The 18808-nt window shown below is 45.2% G+C and overlaps 1 protein-coding gene across 3 annotated transcripts in view; it reads left to right on the top strand.

Moving 5' to 3' along the window:
• Positions 1-13278: 13278 nt before the first annotated feature.
• Positions 13279-18808, top strand: part of EVA1A (eva-1 homolog A, regulator of programmed cell death) — a 65781-nt gene continuing 60251 nt past the window's right edge. Inside the window, exon 1 of one of the 3 annotated variants that reach the window (XM_090136672.1) lies at positions 13279-13806. The gene's annotated coding sequence lies outside the window, so the exon portion shown is untranslated. The remainder of the gene's footprint in view (positions 13807-18808) is intronic. The other 2 variants (XM_090136673.1, XM_031604916.2) reach the window with 2 other exon arrangements.

Raw genomic sequence — 18808 nt, 5'->3', positions numbered from 1 at the left:
TTGATACTGTCTCCCACAACATCCTTATAACAAAACTGAGGAAGTGTGGGATAGATGAGTGGACAGTGAGGTGGGTTGAGAACTGGCTGACTGGCAGAGCGCAGAGGGTTGTTGTTGGTGCAGAGTCTGGTTGGAGGCCTGTAACCAGCGGTGTTCCCCAGGAGTCGGTGCTGGGTCCGGTCCTGTTCAACATCTTCATCAATGACCTTGATGAGGGGATAGTGGCCACCCTCAGCAAGTTTGCTGATGATACGGAGTTGGGAGGATTGGCTGACACACCCGAAGGCTGTGCTGCCATTCAGCGAGAGCTGGACAGGCTGGAGAGCTGGGCAGAAAGAAACCAGATGAGGTTTAACAAAAGCAAGTGTACAGTCTTGCATCTGGGGAGGAATAATTGCATGCACCGGTACAGGTTGGGGGATGAGCTGCTGGAGAGGAGCTCTGCAGAGAGGGACCTGGGTGTCCTGGTGGACGACAGGTCGGCCATGAGCCAGCAGTGTGCCCTTGTGGCCAGGAGGGCCAACGGCATTCTGGGGTGCATTAAAAAGAGCGTGGCCAGCAGGTCGAGGGAGGTGATCCCCCCCCTCTACTCTGCCCTGGTAAGGCCTCATCTGGAGTACTGTGTCCAGTTCTGGGCTCCCCAGTACAAAAAAGACAGGGATCTCTTGGAAAGAGTCCAGCGGAGCGCCACAAAGATGGTGAAGGGTCTGGAGCATCTCCCCTGTGAAGAGGGGCTGAGTGAACTGAGTCTGTTTAGCCTTGAGAAAAGAAGACGGAGAGGGGACCTGATCCAGGTCTACAAATATCTAAGGTGCGGGGGGCAGAGTGGCGAGGCCAGACAGTCTTCAGCAGTGTGTGGAGACAGGACAAGGGGAAACAGCCAGAAACTGCAGCACAGGAAGTTCCGCACAACTGTGCGCAAGAACTTCTTTAGGTGAGGTGACGGAGCACTGGTGGAGTCTCCTTCTCTGGAGATACTCAAGACCTGCCTGGACACCTACTTGTGTGACCTGGTGTAGGGAACCTGCTTTGGCAGGGGGTTCATTGTGTAGCAGTGAGCTAGGGCTGTACATGCAAGCAGCTACTAGATTTCACTGAAGGGTTTTTAATATTATTATAACGGGGACTGTTGTTTTTTATCATTATATCATACTCCCTTCTGGACAGATGTTTGCTTACAGAATCTCCTGGGTTTTGTGGCTCTTCAGAAAACCACCTGGCCTGAAATGAACTTTTTTTTTTCCTATTGTTTTCCAGCACTCATCAGATGAATTGTTGAGCATCTTCTAGTAGTGCATTAAGCACATTGATTATACATGTTTCAACTGTTGTTTTTGCAGCCCCCCCTCTAGGGAGGATTGTATGAAGCACAGCATGTAATTTTGATAGGATTTTAAGGTGGTGTGGTTTTTATGAGCTGTGTATTCACTTACGTATTTTATTTCACGTAGCAAAACCAAAGAATTGCACCCACTAATTGTAGCGAAAGGAGGTGGGATTTGAAGTAGGGTGAGGTTCCCAAAGGAATTCATTCTTCTGTTTTGATGAGAGTCTTATTACTCTTCCCATGAAGCCAGAGGATCGTATCTGCTAACCACTGTGTATTTCTGGACCTTTTACAAATCTTGGAGATCTAGATGACAAATATTCCAGAATTCTTCAGGGAGCTAAACTAAATGGTGGAGAAGAGGCATGGCCTACAATGAATGGTGGAGGAAAGGTGTGACCTGCAGTGATGTTCTTAGCTGGCAATCTTTCCTGTATTATGAAATCCTCATGCCAGTATGTCACAGAACCATGGAATCATAGAACGGCTTGCGCTGGAAGGGCCCTGAAAGATCCTTCAACCTCCCTGCCCTGGGCAGAGTTGCCAACTACTAGGTCAGGCACCAGATCAGGTTGCCCTGGGCCTATCCAACCTGGTCTTGAAAGCCTTCTGGGCGTATATGTCCCACAGTTCTGTTGATTTAGCCAGCCCAACCTACAAGACATTGTTTAAAAATAACAGTATATGAGAGTTCAGCATCAGCATTTGTTATATTCTGTACAACTACACATGGAAAAGAAAGATTTCTTCTCTGAGGCACTAGGGATTTCGGGTTGAATGTTACCATGGCACAAGTCAGGAAGAAGGGATATTTGATTCATGAATCTTAATTCACAGTTGCTTTAGGATGTTCAGAACATGTCAGCAAGACTGACTCTTGGGAATGCAGATGGGCTAATGTTTAACAGATTAAAAACCAAATGAACAGTGCTATTAGGAGAGAGACAAAGAGATATGATGTTATTCACAGAGCGTGACCATGTTTCTTTGCAATTACCAGTTTTGATGTGCAATGCACTTACTGATGGTTTGAGGGTCAGAGAAGTTGGAGCAGAATTTGTAAGTGCCAGTGAGGTCAAAGAGGTACAGTGAGTCCTGGTTTTGGTTTTCCTTTCCCCCCTACTTTTCCTCTCTTCCTTCAACTTCTTTATACGTTCAAAGGATCACAGAATCACCAAAGTTGGAAAAGACCTACAAGATCACCCAGTCCAACCATCCACTCATCACCAACAGTTCTCACTAAACCATGTCCCTCAACACAACATCCAAACGTTCCTTCAACACCTCCAGGGTTGGTGACTCCACCACCTCCCTGAGCAGCCCATTCCTCTGCCTACCATTCTTTCAGAGAAGTAGTATTTCCTAACGTCCAGCCTGACGTTAACGCTGACGTTCCTAATGTTAAGCCTCTTGATCAAACTCATCTTCCTGAGGAAAGAAATGCCATTCTGAGACATCAAGTACAAGTTACAGTTAACTTATTACAGTTAACTAAAAACCATAAGTGCAGTAGCTCCCAAAGTTCCTGATTGTCCTGGTTTTATCAGTATTCCATATTGTAACATCATGCAACAAGCTGTTTAGTGCTGGAACAATGCTGGAGTACTGCATTTTTCCTGCATCAGCTCCTTGGCTATTTATACTTCCTGGGTCTCGGCAGTGTCAGCTATTCTTACATGAGATCCAGCATCTTCCTCTTGAAGACTGAGACAAGACAGACTTCAGTTCCCACAAGTCTCCTATACTCTCCACATGATTTGCAATTTGGGGTGAAAGAGAGAGCACAGCACTGGGGGAGAAGGCTCCCTTCCATTTGCAGTAGTGTAATGTGCAGCATGGTTGGAACTCCTCTCTCACCCATTTGATTTATTACCTATAGCTCCTGTTCATAATATATTGTCCCACATTCTTCTATCATTTGTAGTAAATAGATTATCCCTCCTTATCTAGGCTGCATCCTTAGTAATTCATACCCCTTGGAGGAGGGGAAAAAAGGGAGATGGGAGAAGCCTTGTTGCTTGTGATAGAATCAACGAAACCACAGCACTGATTTGTGAAGCCCTTTTAGGGACTGAGGCTCAATTTCCCTGCATGCATCCAGGACCATCAGCATTTCCAGTTCCTGGTTTGGGATGCAGCACAATCTGGGGATTCTTGCTTCTGTCCTGTGTTGTCCTGACATAGCAGACACTCTCTTCTGAGCCCTTTGAGTCACAAAGTATGCAGTTTCATTGGACTTTCTGTTTTTTCTTTAATCACTATTAGAAGGGGACAGCATCAATGGTGCTACACAAATCTGACGAAGACATTCATGTCTCCTTTTATTTATGATTACTTTTGATTTTTAAGAACAAATTCTTGGTCCTGTTTTCTTTTCTAACACATGAAACGTGCTTGTGGATTTGGAGTTGCTTAGAGGATTTGGATTTGGAATGGATTGATGGCCTCAAGATCTACCCAGAGGATCTCCAGGGGAATTGTGTGCCTTAATTTAAGTGACTGTTCATTGTAAATTTATGTTGCTTTCACCAACTTAGTGCAGCGAAGGTAGTGTTGGAGGCAATGATACAAACTGACTGTGAAGCCATTCCACTGTTAGTACTGTGGTGTCCGCATCCACAGAGGTGTTCTACTGTGTTTAAAAAATAGCTGTGGAAAAACAATGCCTGCTTGAGTGTTTCTGCCTCTGCCTTCTGACTGTGACCCAAAATGAACTCATTTATGTAACGCTTCATTGAAGCAGAGCTGCTGCAGGGATGTGGCTGTTCCTATGATCAGAGGTAGCTCTACCTCTGCTTCTAAATGTCTTCCCTGCAAAGAAATTCAACAAAAGCCATGCTGGGAAGGAGGGGGTTTATTCAGGAACACAACACATCAACACAGTGCTGGCACTGCAAGGTGGTGTTTTATCACATAAAACACTGCAGCTGCTGTGCCAGGTGAGCTTGCTGAGAGGGCTGTCTTTGTTCTTTCATACCGTAGTGCGTTGCCAAAGACCCCTTTTTCTCCTGATGCAATTCCTTCCCCCCTGCAGGCAAAGGACAGTAGCCGAGTACTGCAGTATGGCGAAACTTGGTGGATACATGTAATTTTTTTGCTGTGGTACCAAATGCAGAACAACTCTGTTGTTTGGGAAGATTTTGGTGTGCTAACACAAGGGTGAGTTTTCATACAGTTGGCTTTAGAGGAATGTTGCTATAGCTGGCCAAAACTTTGCAGATGATGCTTCATGACTGTGATATCAGTAGCCTTTAAGGAGTTAGTCTCAGTGTAATATAATAAAACATAATGCATAGTTTTAGGCCAAGGATCTTCTCAATTATCTATGTCATTTGTGGAACTTATGATTTTTTGACTGTAGCACAAATCTAATGTATGCAAGGTTAGATACTCCCAGATGAGCTTCCAGGCCAGAATTCAGAGCCAGAAATCTATACCACATTGCATTCAAAAGCACTGGCTGGAGGGTCTGGATGCCCCCTTTTTTTTTTTTTCTCTTGGATTTGCCTCCATATTTGAAGAGGAGAGGCTTTGTAGCATAAAGATCTAACTCAAGATCATTCCTAGTCTGATCATGAGCACTCCATTCTTTTCATTTTAAGAATTAACTGGTCGAAGCAACTGATTCTTAGCTGAAACGTAGACATTGTAAAAACAGTGATCAGTGACCAGACATCTGTCAAGAATCACAACTGTAAGACTTGCATGCCCTCTTAAGCTAAGTCAGACTGCTCCAGTGGAGTGTGTTCCCTGGAACAATAATTCTGACTCATTTCCATGCCAATGATTCTTGCAACTATTCACAGCAGAACTCAAACAGTACTGCTTTATCTCAGATGCTGGAGCTCGTTTGTAGGACTTATTTTTTACCTGTTGTCTTTTATTCTTTGTTTGCACTGTTTCCTACTCTTTCAGTTTCTATATGGGTAAAATTTCACATCTTAGCTTAGATTTTCTGTTAGCATGTACTTGTCTCCTGTTCCTGCTTGTGATGAGTTAGCCTGGAGGAAAATGCTGTAACTGAATCACAGAATCACAGAATCACAGAATGACCTGGGTTGGAGGGGACCTCAAGGATCATGTAGTTCCAACCCCCCTGCCTAGCAGGGCCACCAAACATACACCTTTACTAGATCAGGTTGCCCAGAGCCTCGTCCAACCTGGTCTTGAACACCTCCAAGGACGGGGCATCCACAGCATCCCTGGGCAGCCTGTTCCAGGACCTATAGCTACATATAGAAACCTTGTCAGGAAAAGAAGCAACAGAAATGTCAGCTCTACCATTCCATGCAGTACAAGGCGGTCATTAAAGGACAAATAATCTTTATTTGCTGTGGGAACATCTCACTTCCAAGTGAGTGACTTCCAAGGCTCCCCCCTTGACTCAGCTGCTGATCTCCCTGTTAGCTGCTGCAAACTCAAATCGGAATGTTCTGAGTAGATAATGCCAGAGAAACCACAGCAAGAGAGCTCTGAGGTCTGTAGTGAAACTCAGCTGTAACTCCAAGTTAAAATTATTGCAGAGAATATTACAGTAGGGATGTGTCTGGCTCTACTGGAATAAAGGCAGTATCCGCCATGCATCTGAGCTTACACATCTAATGTAAACCACCTCTCCCTTAATGTCATTATCTATTGTCCTATGACTACATGCCATTACAAAAAGTCCCTCTTCAGCTATTCTACAGCCCCCTTTGGGTACTGGAAGGCCTCAGTAACATCTCCCTAGAGCCCTCTTTTCTCCATTGTGAACAAACCCAGCATCCTCAACGTTTATTTGTAGGAGAGTTGCTCCATCACTCTGATAATCTTTGTGCTCCTCCTCTGGACCTGCTCCAACATCTCCATGTCTTTACTGTGGTGGGAGCCCCAGGCTGTGCTCCAGATGGGACCTCATGAGGTCAGAGCAGAGCAGGACAACCTCATTCCTGACCTGCTGGCCATTATTATTCTGACACAACGCAGGATGTGGTTGGCTTTCAGGGATGCAAGCACACATGATCAGCTTTTCATTAACAAGCACCCCCAAGTCCTTCTCCTCAAGGCTGTTCTCAGCTTGGAGATGACTGTGTAGTGTGGCAGAAGTCATAAAAAATACATGGGAAGCTGCAAAAACTCATATTTCTGTTGAAATGATTCTCAAAGGCTTCCAGCGTGCTTCTGTCCTTTCTCTCTCAGGTGTCTGATGAGCCTTTGGCTTTTGTTACTCAAAGGAGATTTTCCTTATTGGCAATCTTCCTGGTTTTAATTACCTCTGATTCTGAATTTGCAGTAGCTTCAATTTGCTTTGGACAACCAGCGCTGTTTTCCATATGATTAAATCTACTAGCAAAGGACAAAGACTGGAAGGGAACTGATTCATCAGAAATAGTATCTCAGATCCATTTCTTTAGCTCTGCAGAGCTCTGGGAACGTTTCCCTTAAAAACCACAAACTCTGATACTTGGAGATGAGCAGCTGGGCAGTTCTGCTGAGTATAGAAACCAACAGCTCTCTACGTGGGCTAATTAGAGGCACAGAGACCTTGCTGGTACCTCTGTGACATTAGGTTCTTCATGCAGGGTAAGGTCATACAAGAAAACTTGCTGGAACCTCAGAACAGAATCTGACAAACCTTCGTAAGTTCAAAGCTATTCTGCCTGGGTTCTCCTTGCTGCTGCAGCCCGTGTCCTCTGAGAACAGTTAGAAGAGGAAAGTTTAAGTTCCTCTTTGTAAACAAAATCATAATTGCTGGAAAAATAAAGAAACTGATGTAATGTGAACCTCCTGGAGAAGGTGATACAGAGGCTTCCCAGAAGTTACACACTGAGAAACATTCTTAATCTCCTAGATAATGTAGAAAAGGAATGACATTTATTAGCTGCAAGTCCTCACAAGCTGAGGATGCAGTTTATAAAGCTGTATTTAGCTCCCTCTCCTTTTCCTCTTTTATTGTGATCTTTCACCTTCATCTGTTACCATGCTTCAGTGATTTATCGACATCAGAAACGTTTGATTTGTAGAACATCCATCAGATGAGCAGAGTAAGTGCTATTATTTCCTCTTAGGCTTTCATTGGCTGTAGCTTTCCTTTCGGAAGTTTTATTTACATCTTTCTATTTCTAGACTAAGATGTATAATGTTTAAAAATGATTTCCTACAATTAATCTCTTGTTTCTCTTGGCTTTTTAAAAGCTCAGTTCAGATTACTGATGTTCTCTATGTCGACAGCTGATGCAAACAGAAAACACAGCCTGACTTGTCGTTGCCTGCACTCAGCGAATGAGCAGGCAGAATTAAAAGGTGCCCTGATTCAGATTCTTTCATTCAAGATAGAGAATATAAGCTCTACAGACAATCTATGATTCTATAAAACATCTGTGGGATAGGAATTGACACTCAGTGTCTTTGAAAGATCAATTTCCTTTTTGTTTACACTGCTTGGGTTCTAAATGATGTAGATTGTGGTGAAATGCACCTCTGGTATTTTCAGGTTATTGCACCAAGGAAAATGAAGAGGGTTTTGTTTGAGAGTTTCTGTACCAAGTTCCACTATTAATGAGATGCTCCTAGGTTAAAAATACCTTCCACGGGTGACTTCCTATGTCTTTTGTTACATTAGCGGCAGATTGGAGAGGAAAATATGGAGTGAGCCTGAAAGTGGTAAGTGGAGGTTAGAGGTGTAGCCAAAGTCAAGTGCTGGGAGTTCCAGCTGTAGAGAGCTGATGTTTTGAATTATAATCAAGTGATTAATGTTTCTAACATAAGTGAGTTGGGGAGTAAGAAGGGCTTGCAGCAACAGCTTGGTGAAGTGAGTTGAAACCTGCTTTTAGGGATGTTTTATTTATAGCATGCTCATTAGGTTGAACAGAATGGACAACATGTGCTTATGTGGTTAATGATAAATCCATCTGAGGACTAAACTAGTCTGCTGGGTTATGAGAAAGCCATTTGTAGGTCAGATTTTCAGGAGAGAGAAGGACTTGAAAGAAACAATTCTTATTTGTTTTGGGGGTGCAGGGAGAGAATGGAAGTTGAAATCAGCTTTTCTTCTGCTGAAAGTAAGCAGGATTTAAATGTTACAGATCTTTATTCATTTTTAAAGGTCACTTGCCTGTGAAGTCTGTGTAGCTGGTTACATAAATACCAAAAGTAAAGCGGGAAGAAACAGGCATGCCTAGAAATGAGCAAGGATGTTTTATAAAATAGCAGGTCATCTAATAATAATGTGTGAAAACTGCAGAGATTGCTGTGACATTGCAAAAGCCAGAAAAAGTTTCATCCTTGTGGCATTATGGGTTTCTTTGTGGGATTCAGAAACATTATCGTGAAATTAAAGATACTGGACTAAAAAATTGTATGTAAAGTTGCTTGTTCCTTCTGTTTGGATTCACAAGACCTTCCTTCTGCCTCCATGTATGGCTGAGGATAAGTAGTCATAGAATCATACCACAGAAACACAGAACAGTTTGGGTTGGGAGGGACCTCAAGGGTCATGAAGTTCCAACACCTTCGTCTTGTGAACTTAGGAGAACTGAAAACCTCACAGGTAAATGACTGATAGGAGGGGTTTGGTGCACTGCACATCGTCACAGATAAACAGGCAAAACCTATCTGGGACACACCTTTTCCCTGCCACTATTCTCATTTTTAGGTAAAAATGGAAATAATGCTGTCTTCGTTGTCAGGGAAGCTAACTGCAAAGTGAGTGCTCTCAAATACGCTGCCCACACCTTTTCCAGGTGTTGCTGCAGGTGCTGTTTGTGAGTGAGCTCAGTTTATCAGGACTTTGAAAGCTGATGGATTATTTTGAGAAGGTATTTTTGGAGTGAGCAAATGCCACCTAATAAGGAAATGCATTGTATATAAATATACAGCACATTACAGGAAGCTGCCTCAGATTAATTCTTCCTGAAAGCCAAATTATTACACTCAGAATTAGGAGCTAATAAGAGGCAGAGCGGCTTCTTCCTCTCTTGACATCTTGCAGAAGGGGATGTCCTGCTGTGGAGATAGGCTTCAGTGCCACGCAGCTTATTGGGCTTCAGCAGTGACTGCTGAAACAAATGGTCTCATCACAGTCTGCCATGTTTCCAGCATCAGAAGGCATCAGGATGCTATTATCACAGTTATTTTACATATGATAAAGAATTTGTGCGTTGTTATGCCAGGCAAAAATATCTTGTGTTTGGCTCCCATGTTAGACACTGAATAATGAGGTGCTGAGATGGACACAATTCCTGAGGTTTGCCCTCCGTGGCCCCTGGATTAGGAGGGGCAGCTCTGGAGGTGATTCATCTCACCTGTCTTAAGCTGTGTTTGGATAAGGCCATTATCCCTCCCAGTCTCTGTTAACTACCGAGAGGCAGCGCAGGAGTTCAGCTCAGATATGACTGCAAGATGACTGAGAGGAGCAGAGATGCAGCCTGTCTCTTGGGTTGGAGGAGCTGCACTTGGGCTTTGAACTGCAAGGGCCGAGGTCCAAGGGGTGATGTACTGTTGCTTCATTGCACAGACAAAAATCAGAGCCTCCAAACTGCAAGAAATAACAGCTGTGCAGAAAACTCTGATACTCACTGGGGTGGGCTTGCATTTTTGTAAGGCCTTGGGATGAAGGAAGAGTTCTGTGGGGCTTTTGGGTTACTTGTTCTGAGATGAGTTAGGTGCTGCTATATTTTAGTTAATTGCTTTAGTTAATTAAATAGTACCAGCCACTGGAAATCTGTTGTCTGTATCTTGTATGACATCACGGCCCCTGGCACATTGGCTATCCCAGCTCAGTGACAGCTCTCTGGCATTGTCCAGAGCTCATTCCAACAGGAACTTTGGACGTGGTTGTTCTCTTCTGAAGGTTCAGGCATTGAACTTCCAAAGTGCATGGGCTGTGTGCCTGGGCTGTGACTGCTGACCCCGTGGCCAAAGACCAGACCCTGCTGAGTTCGTTCATACAGATGTGCCTAATGCAAGGAATGTAATGCAGTCCCCATGGGATGAGATATCACGGGGTTCACACACTATTACAGTCTCTTCATCTTCTGATTTTATTATTTTTGTTATCCTACCAAAACATATTTTTTATTGTTTCAATTGTGTTCATTTTATTATCCCTGTCAAGATCAGAGCTTTGGGGGAACAGGTATAGCATGCAGGGCTTTGGAAATAGGATGGCGCTGCCTAATTCCTCGTCCACTATTCTCTTGAATCTATCATAACTTTAGGAATCTGATTCTGGCCTGAATGCCCTGATCTGCATCGTGGACTATTCCTTGCGCTGACTGCCACGGTCCATGCAGGAACATATTGGGATGTGGAGCTGACAGCAGTGCTCTGAGCTGGCTGAACAAACAGATCTGCAGGGCCTCTTCTTGACAGTCCACCAGCTCTGATCTGAAACGTGACACAGCCTGAGACGTCTGTTTCAAGGGCATAACTGCTCCAAGCTTATTTCAACTCAATACAAGGCTCTGTTTATATTCCTTTGATTAATTGAAAATAACCTCTTGTTAAGGGAAGTGACAGCTGATACCTTAAATTGTGTTCAAGTTTTTCACAAGAGAGAAAAAATGCACCAAAGGTTAGGTAGGTCCAAGCCTTTGTTTGGATCAAAGCATGTGTTGAACACTGTATAAATGCCAAATATTAAAGTGTTTTGTACGTAAGTTTGAAGTTTGGAGTAAAATAATACTACACCAATAAATCTCTAATTCAGCTTGTTAACAAGCTCCCAAATTCATGGAAGCACAGCAAAGAGAGATACTTCTGATGGACTGATGGTTGTGGGGGGACAACCACTGATGGTTGCCAGTGTCTTAAAAATGGACTGTGTAGGTGAGGTCATTGCTGTAATACCGTATCCAGTTCTGGTAGGCACATTTAAAATAAAGCCTTTAATGCAATGGAAATGGCTCTCCAAAGAGCGACAGGCACAGTTTGTGGTCTGTCTGTAAAATCTACTTCACTGTGAGAGACTGAAAAAGCTGAGCTACCTTTATGTATTTAGGACAAGGTTATGAGATAACTTGTCTGTGGTTTTGTAAGGTCAAGCCTATGTGGTGAGGGAAAAGCAGGCTCTGGTTTCCACGTGGAGCTGCATGGCCTGGGTGCTTTCACCAAAATGTGAGCTTATGGACTTAAAATGTGCCAGCTGTGCTGAGGGTGAACTGGGACTGGGCTGTGCCTTGGTGGGCTGGAGCCCCTCTTTGTCCATGCCTGTTCTGTTTTAGCTTGGAGAAGAGAATGCTCCAGGTAGACCTTATTGTTGTCTTCCAGTACTTGAAGGGAGCACATAAACAGGAGGGGGAATGGCTGTTTGTGAGGGTGGATGGTGATAGGACAAGGGAGAATGGTTTTAAACTGAGACAGGGGAGGTTTAGGTTGGATATTAGGAGGAAGTTTTTCAGCCAGAGGGTGGTGAGGCACTGGAACAGGTTGCCCAAGGAGGCTGTGGATGCCCCATCCCTCAGGCATTCAAGGCCAGGCTGGATGTGGCTCTGGGCAGCCTGGGCTGCTGGTTGGCAACCTGCACACAGCAGGGGGTTGGAACTGGATGAGCACTGCGGGCCTTTGCAACGCAGGCCATTCTATGATTCTGTGATTCTTTGGCTTATTAGGAAAAAGTTATTCTCAGAAGGAGTGGTGATGCAGTGGTACAGCTGCCCTAGGAGGCATCCCTGGAGGTGTTGCAGAACCGTTGGAGACGTGGCACTGAGGGATGTGGTTGGGGGCATGGTGGGGTGGGTAGGGGTTGGACTTAGGGATCTTAGTGGTTTTTTTCAACCTTAATGATTCTGTGATTCTTACGAAGCAGATTGAAGGGTGATGGCCAGAGCTGAAAGCAAGGAATGAAGCCAGAGCAATATACATTGAAAAGGAAGCTTTTGTTCTTGACAGGGTGGTAAGCACAGAAATATCTTATCTGGATGGGTCAACCTTCAATGAAAGTCTGTGATATGGAATGAAAGATGTGCTGTAATTCATAGTGGTGTTAATTCATAATGGTGCTCTGTGGCTCCAGCAATGCTGGAAATCAGACCAAGTAGTCGTAGTGATCGGAGAAGTGTTCTCACCTGGCCTTAAGATAGTTATATTAAGTAGGAATATTTGCAATTCTTATTTTAATAGGAATATCATATCCTCCCTTAACTGATCAGGGAGTGGAGAAGTGTCAGTGAAGCCATCTTCAATCTGAGAAAGTTCAATAAGGGAAAAGAAAAAAAACAACCCAAAACTCCTACTACAGTTCTGTTTGTGGCCAGAATGAATAAGTTTATATTTTCTTTTCAGGAAGAAGGGGCTTAGACCTGAGTTCCAGCTGTCTCCATAACTTTCTGTCTGCTGAGATACCTCTGAGCAGGATGAGGGGTAATTCTCCTAATTCCCAGCAGAGTTTCCACCTGACCTGAGCCTCAGACTGTTGTGGCCAATAGTGGGGGTGAGACTGGCATCCATCCCAACCACCCTACAGCAGCAGTGTGGGTCCCGAGCCAGGAAGGCAAAAGGACTCCTTAGGAAGTGCTGTGGGATCCTTCCAAAGGGTTCACGGCACTGCCTGCTGCATCTAACAGATGCTGGAACAACACATACAAGGTGTTTAGGTCTAAAGGATGCTTGAAATTCATACAACCATGGAATGAGTTGGGTTGGAAGGGATCTTAAAGCCCAGTCTCAGCCCCTCTACCATGGGCTGGTTGCCCCCAACCAGGTCAGGCTGCCCAAGGCCTCATCCAGCCTGGCCTTGGGCTCCTCCAAGGATGGGGCACCTCTCTGCTCTAACAGCATCACACAGCTCCTGCTCAAAGAACAGAACTCAGATGAGAGCTCCCTTCCACTTCATTCTCTGCTTTAACTCAACTTCTCACAGTTCTGTTTTGGTGGATTTTTTTTTTATTATTATTTTTTTTTCCTCTCCCGTCAGCAGATTTTCAGGCTAGTTAATGACGGGGAAAAATTCTCCCCTCCACCCCCCAATTGCCTCCCCCTTCTTTCATGTCAAGGGCCAGGTTTGGATTGGAGCCCGGTGAAGTTTCTGTGTCATTTCCTGTTGCTGCCCGCCCCGACACCGTTCCCAAACACACGCACAATCACACATACACACACACACGGTCATACACACACACACACACTCACACAGCCGCTCTCATTGCTGCCCGCTGTTCTGGGCTGTGAGCAGCCGCAGCCGCTCGTCTCTCCCGTCCCGGCTGTGCGCTGCTCCCCCGACCCCGCAGGCTCAGCTCTCGGGCAAAGCCGAACGGTAACACAACTTTCTTCTTTTCCCGGCAGCTCAGCAGCGCTTTTATTTTGATCCCAGGCAGCTGGGTGTCTAAGGCAGAGCCACAGCGCTCTTCTTGCTCGAGAACTTCCTTGCCGGTGGCCGCGGTGGGAGCCGAGCGCTGGGATGCAGAGCTGAGCGGTGCGGGCTGCCGGGCAGGTCAGCAAATGCGGGGCTCGGGCTGCTCTGCAAACGGGAAACCGGAGGAGGAATCGTCCCGGCCGTGCGGAAGGTAGGGAGGGAAAGAGAAGGGGTGCGTGGCGTTCTCCGGTACGTGTTTGCCTTTCGGCTTCAGCCCAGCGTTTACCTCGGTGAGGGGTTTTCCTGAGGCTGGTGTTGGTCCGTGCATATGGTCACGGTGGCCGCTGGCTGAAAGAACTGATGCCTGCTGGAATCTGTATTGCACTCAGTCAGTGTGGGCACGGATCGGCTGCCATCTGTACAAACCTGCCTGCCATCTCTTTCCTCTGACATTTCCTTATTGCTGGCCGAAAGCAGATCTATTTATTGATTTGGTGAGAAAATCTCACAAATGTTTGTGCTTCAAAGTGGGGTGACTGTGACTTCATCTGCTATTTCTGTCCATCTCCTCTCGACTGTTTCTCAGACAAGCAGGGCATAACGAAGTGACAGCTCTGTCCCAGGCCATGTGCTGGAGCCCATTCCCGGAGCTCTCAGGGTTAAAACCTTTTTTGAACTCTCTGACACAGGACAGTAAATTTCAGCATGTCAGAAGAGAGGGAGAGAAGAGCTTGCAGAGCATTATATACCATCAAACAGACAGTGGTGCACAACCCCAGGGTCCTTGTGGGCAGAATCAGTGCCAGCACCTCCAGCTATGCAGCAGCATTTGGAAGGGCCAACTGCACGTATAATATGCACCAGTTAATTAGAAGTGGGGAAGAACATCTCAGATCTAGCCTTGGAAACAATGATCTTAATGCCTTGTGTGCAATGTGTTTAGCTCCAAGTCATTGCTAAACTCGTGTTACTATCTCAGGTCACCCTTGTTTGATGTTTGTTCTGCACTGATCTGTGGATGGCAACACAGTGGAAGAAGGTACAGATGGGGATACCCTCAGCACACCTTCAGCACACCGGTCTCTTGCTGCAGCCTCCGGCTCAGGCACATTGCCTCCCATGGCCTGGGAACATTCGAGCTCCCTGCCCAGCCTTGGCATTCCTTGTCTTGCTGCCATAGGCAGTGATGGACCCAGGAGACACTGCTGACAGTTTTGTTTGGATTTGATTTCTTGGCAAAAGCTCAAGGTTTATTTTATGGCTCCTAGAAGAAAGGTGGTTTTTTTGTTTGTTTTTTTTTTTGTTTTTTTTTTTTTTTTTGTTTGTTTGTTTGTTTGTTTTTGTTTTTTAATGGAGTTCTGTAGGTAATGCTTTTTTGGTCTTCCCATCTCCCAGACTCTTTCTGAGCACCTTGCTGCTCCTCACTGATTTGTCAAAAAATGTTCTTTACTTTCAGTATTCTCCACAGTTGGCCTCTGGTCTTGATGGTCTGTCCTGGCACACAACCCTCCACAACCCTCCACATGGCTTCTGTGTGCTGCTGGAAGCTAGGATGGGCTGGGGCACACCAGAAAGGCAATTTGGATGTGATCACCTTGTTTCAGTGCGTAGGAAAGTTTAATAATATGTTGGCAGCTATGCCAGTTAGCTTCGGGGTCAAAGAATGGGCTCTGGCACCATTTGGTTTACTAGCAGAGACACAGTCAAGAGGCTGATGAGCTTGTATAAGAGAGGGAGGAGAGAAACCGCAGCAGGAATTACTACCAGCACATCTAAGAAGCTGAAGAAATAGCACTTACCTGGAACTATGTTTTGTATTTCTAGATGGGGAAGGAACCTGAATAACAGACTGACGTTTTTGCAGGACTCCAACAAATTAGCTCTTTAACTGAGTCACTGCATGTGCAAGGAGTCTGGGAGGTGTAACCATACTTCAGGTGCTGCTAAGAGGGTGGTTAGGACCTAAAGTTCATTTGAAATCCATCTCTGTATTTAGATGTTGAGAGAAATGGCTGTTTCAATACAATTTTGGGTGGGCTGATTCTAAACTGTCCTACAACTTAACCCATGGATGCTACAGTGGGATCTTACCTTAGGTAAGAACAATGCAATTTCGTCCTTAAATTTTGTGTCTAATTTTGAACCCACTTCATTTTAAGCTGATATCACTGATTTCAGTAAAGTTATTCCTGATTTACAGCAGTTGAGAGTGAATAAGAGTCCATGTATTTGGGAACTGGAGGGTTCTGAGTCTCACCAAGACCCTTCTGGCTTTTCTGTCTTTCTCACGTAGTCTACATCTCATGAAACCTTGCACTGTGTAAAACCAGATGTTGAGAGCAAGTCCCTGTCCCATCTCTTTCCTATGTGAGCATGTTCTCCACACCACGCTTTCAGTGCTGATGTAGCTCTGACAGATGAGTCAAGGGATGGCAATTCCAGTTCTGCTGCTTGCCCTGGGAAAGTGCTCTGGAGCCCAACAGACCATACTGTCTGGAAATATTTCCTGTTGCACAACATAAATTGTCTGTTTCAGTTTAATCCTATTGTCTTAAATTACATCACCGAAGTATTACCTTAAGTAAAACCTCTCTTCTGCACCAGCTCACTGCAGGAGGGAAAGGAGTACTGTAAGAGGCCTCAGGTTGTGCAGACTGCAGTAAAAGGTGGGATGAACATGTGTTTCCATTCCCCCTTTCTACATATTCCACAAATGCAGGATGAACAAGCTTTGCTTTGTATCACCTTAGCTCTGTACTTCTGGTTCCTGAGTTAGACCTCTTGGAACTGCCGAAAGGAGCTGGAACTCCCTGAAAGAAGGTTGTAGCAAGGTGGGGATGGGCCTCTTCCCTCTTCAACGGTAGGATGAGAGGTAATGGCCTCAAGTTGCACTGGGGCAGGTTCAGGTTGGTATTGGTCTGTCCCTGGAGGCACTCAGCAGCCATGGAGGTGTGGCACTGAGGCACACATCAGTGCATGGTGGGGATGGGTTGGAGCTGAACAAGGGAATCTTGGTGGTCTTTTCAGCCTTTGTGATTCTGTGGTTCTGTGCTTTGCAGACTGTGGTGGCAGCTGAAGTGTCTAGCAGAAATTTCCCATTGCTGGTGGCTGCAGGTGGCTTTGGTGGCCCTGTCAGCAGCTCTCTGTAGTTCAGTGCTTCAGCTCAGTGTGCTGCTCCCCGTCCTTCCTGAAGTTGCTTCAAGGATGCTCTGGTGCTTCATATTTCCTGCTGCCTGCTTCAGTTTCTGCTGGGGTTGGAGCTCCAGTTCTTGTGATATTTAAGTGCTGATACATGAATTAAGGTAACATCTACATGCTCTACTGAGTCTTCAACTCGCCTGCACAGATCTTGTTTTCATTCTAAGGCAGTGTTGCTACCTGAGGACAGCTCTTGCCTTGTTCTGCAGGGAGCTGTTGATGGCTGCTCTGTTTATGGGATATTGCCAGAGCAATGAGGATGTGTAGCTGGGACGGTCAGGAGCCAGAAAGTTGTGTGCCTCCTTCCCTCTCTACCCCTCCCCAAACAGGGTCTTGTTTGCGTTGACCATTTTTAAATGTTTGCTACCAGGGACTGAAGATTACTATGAGTCTGAGCTTTGACACTGTGCAGCTCTCAGTTGTTTAAAATGGTTTGATGCTGAAGGTGGGAGGGTGGCTGAAAGAACTGCTCCTGACATGGCTGCCCCAGGTGCTGGTGGCTCTGGCAGTCACTTGCCCCGCAGGGAACCAGCTGGGGGTACCAAATGCTTTGACATGAGCTTCTCCTTACTGCTGATTTCTTCTGGAGCTGAGCTGCTGAGCACGAGGTGAGAGGCTGCTGTGTCCCATCAGCAATCCCTCAGCCATCTTTCCCTCCCTGGAAGTGTTATTTTTGGTTAATTCGTACAAGTCTAGGCCTCCATGCTCAGTCCTGTGGGAGGAAGCTTGAGGCTGGAATTTTGTAATAAGTGCCAGATTGTTCTCTCGAGGCAGAATGAAGAAGCCACTCCTGTTGCTTCTCCAGTTCTTGTTAGCTCTTGTTCGGCTTAATCTGGTAACTGTGAAAGGTTTTCTTTCCCCACTGAGAACAAACTTGACCCTGCAGAAGGTCAGCATTGAGGTGTTTGCTCTGAGATCTGTGATCTCCACAGAGCCATGGTGGGAGTCCCAGCTCAAGCTACTCAGACATCACCTTCCTCATGGAAGTTTCCAGCAATTTGCTGGGGTCAGATCACTCTGAATGCACTGTGGGCTGACTGCAGCAGTGCTGTACTGCAGCAGTGCTGGAAATGAGGACTTTTGACCAGAGTCTGTTTGCTCTCGTTCTGAGGTGCACAGTGCAGTTCATCTCCTGCACCAGCAGCAGCTGGCTGTCACTGCATCAAGCAGTTCAGAAAGCGTTCTGTGCTCCTAAAAAATAAGAAAAAGAAGCATTATGGCACTGCCACTGATTTCCCATGAGACCACATTATTTAAAATTTCTCCTGACCATTGGCAATGAAGAGACAGACCACTATCTGCTCTCTTCTTGACCCTCTTTGAAGTGGTAGTTATTTCTGCAGGGATTGGAGCAATCGAAAGCTGAGAACATTTGAAATGGATGTAATTTAAATATTTTGGAACTGCTGTAGCTGAAATGTACACAGAGAACGTGCTATGTAAGTCTGAGTCTTCTTCGTGGTTATCAGTCAGAATGAGAGCGCTGTGTGAAGCCATAGCTCCTCCTCAGAGCCTCTCACACTATCTGCAAGATACTGTTCTAGATTAATAACATACACCTTGTGCTCCTTTTATTTTAATAGCCACTCTGATTCCCCTTTGAGATAGCCTAAAATGATGAAAATTATGCTAGGATTCCAGTTACTTTTTTTCTTCTTTAGAATGCATGCATGGACTGTATGGTCTGCAGAGATTTATTCTTCTTTAATGAAATCAACCTCCTTTTCCTGGCTAGCATAGTGCATGAATGTCACATTTGAATATGTGCTTTTGAGTTCAGTCCTTTCCCTCAGACATATTACTTTACACTGCATTTGGCTGCGTTAAACTGCAGAGCTGATTTACTACATCAGTGCCCATGAAAGACTCAAATTCCTCCAACTCCTGTTCTGTTGTTCCTTGCTATTTACTATACACAGTGCTCCAGTTTTGGAATTGTTGGCAGACTGTAAGCTTACATTTCTTATTTTTTTTCTTTCCCTTGGTGCAATGGTTACAATTAGGTTCATATATTT

The sequence above is a fragment of the Phasianus colchicus genome, chromosome 2 (genome assembly GCF_987193195.1).
Source record: "Phasianus colchicus chromosome 2, bPhaCol1.hap1.1, whole genome shotgun sequence".
Taxonomy (NCBI): domain Eukaryota; kingdom Metazoa; phylum Chordata; class Aves; order Galliformes; family Phasianidae; genus Phasianus; species Phasianus colchicus.
This window is presented reverse-complemented; position numbering and strand designations above follow the sequence as displayed.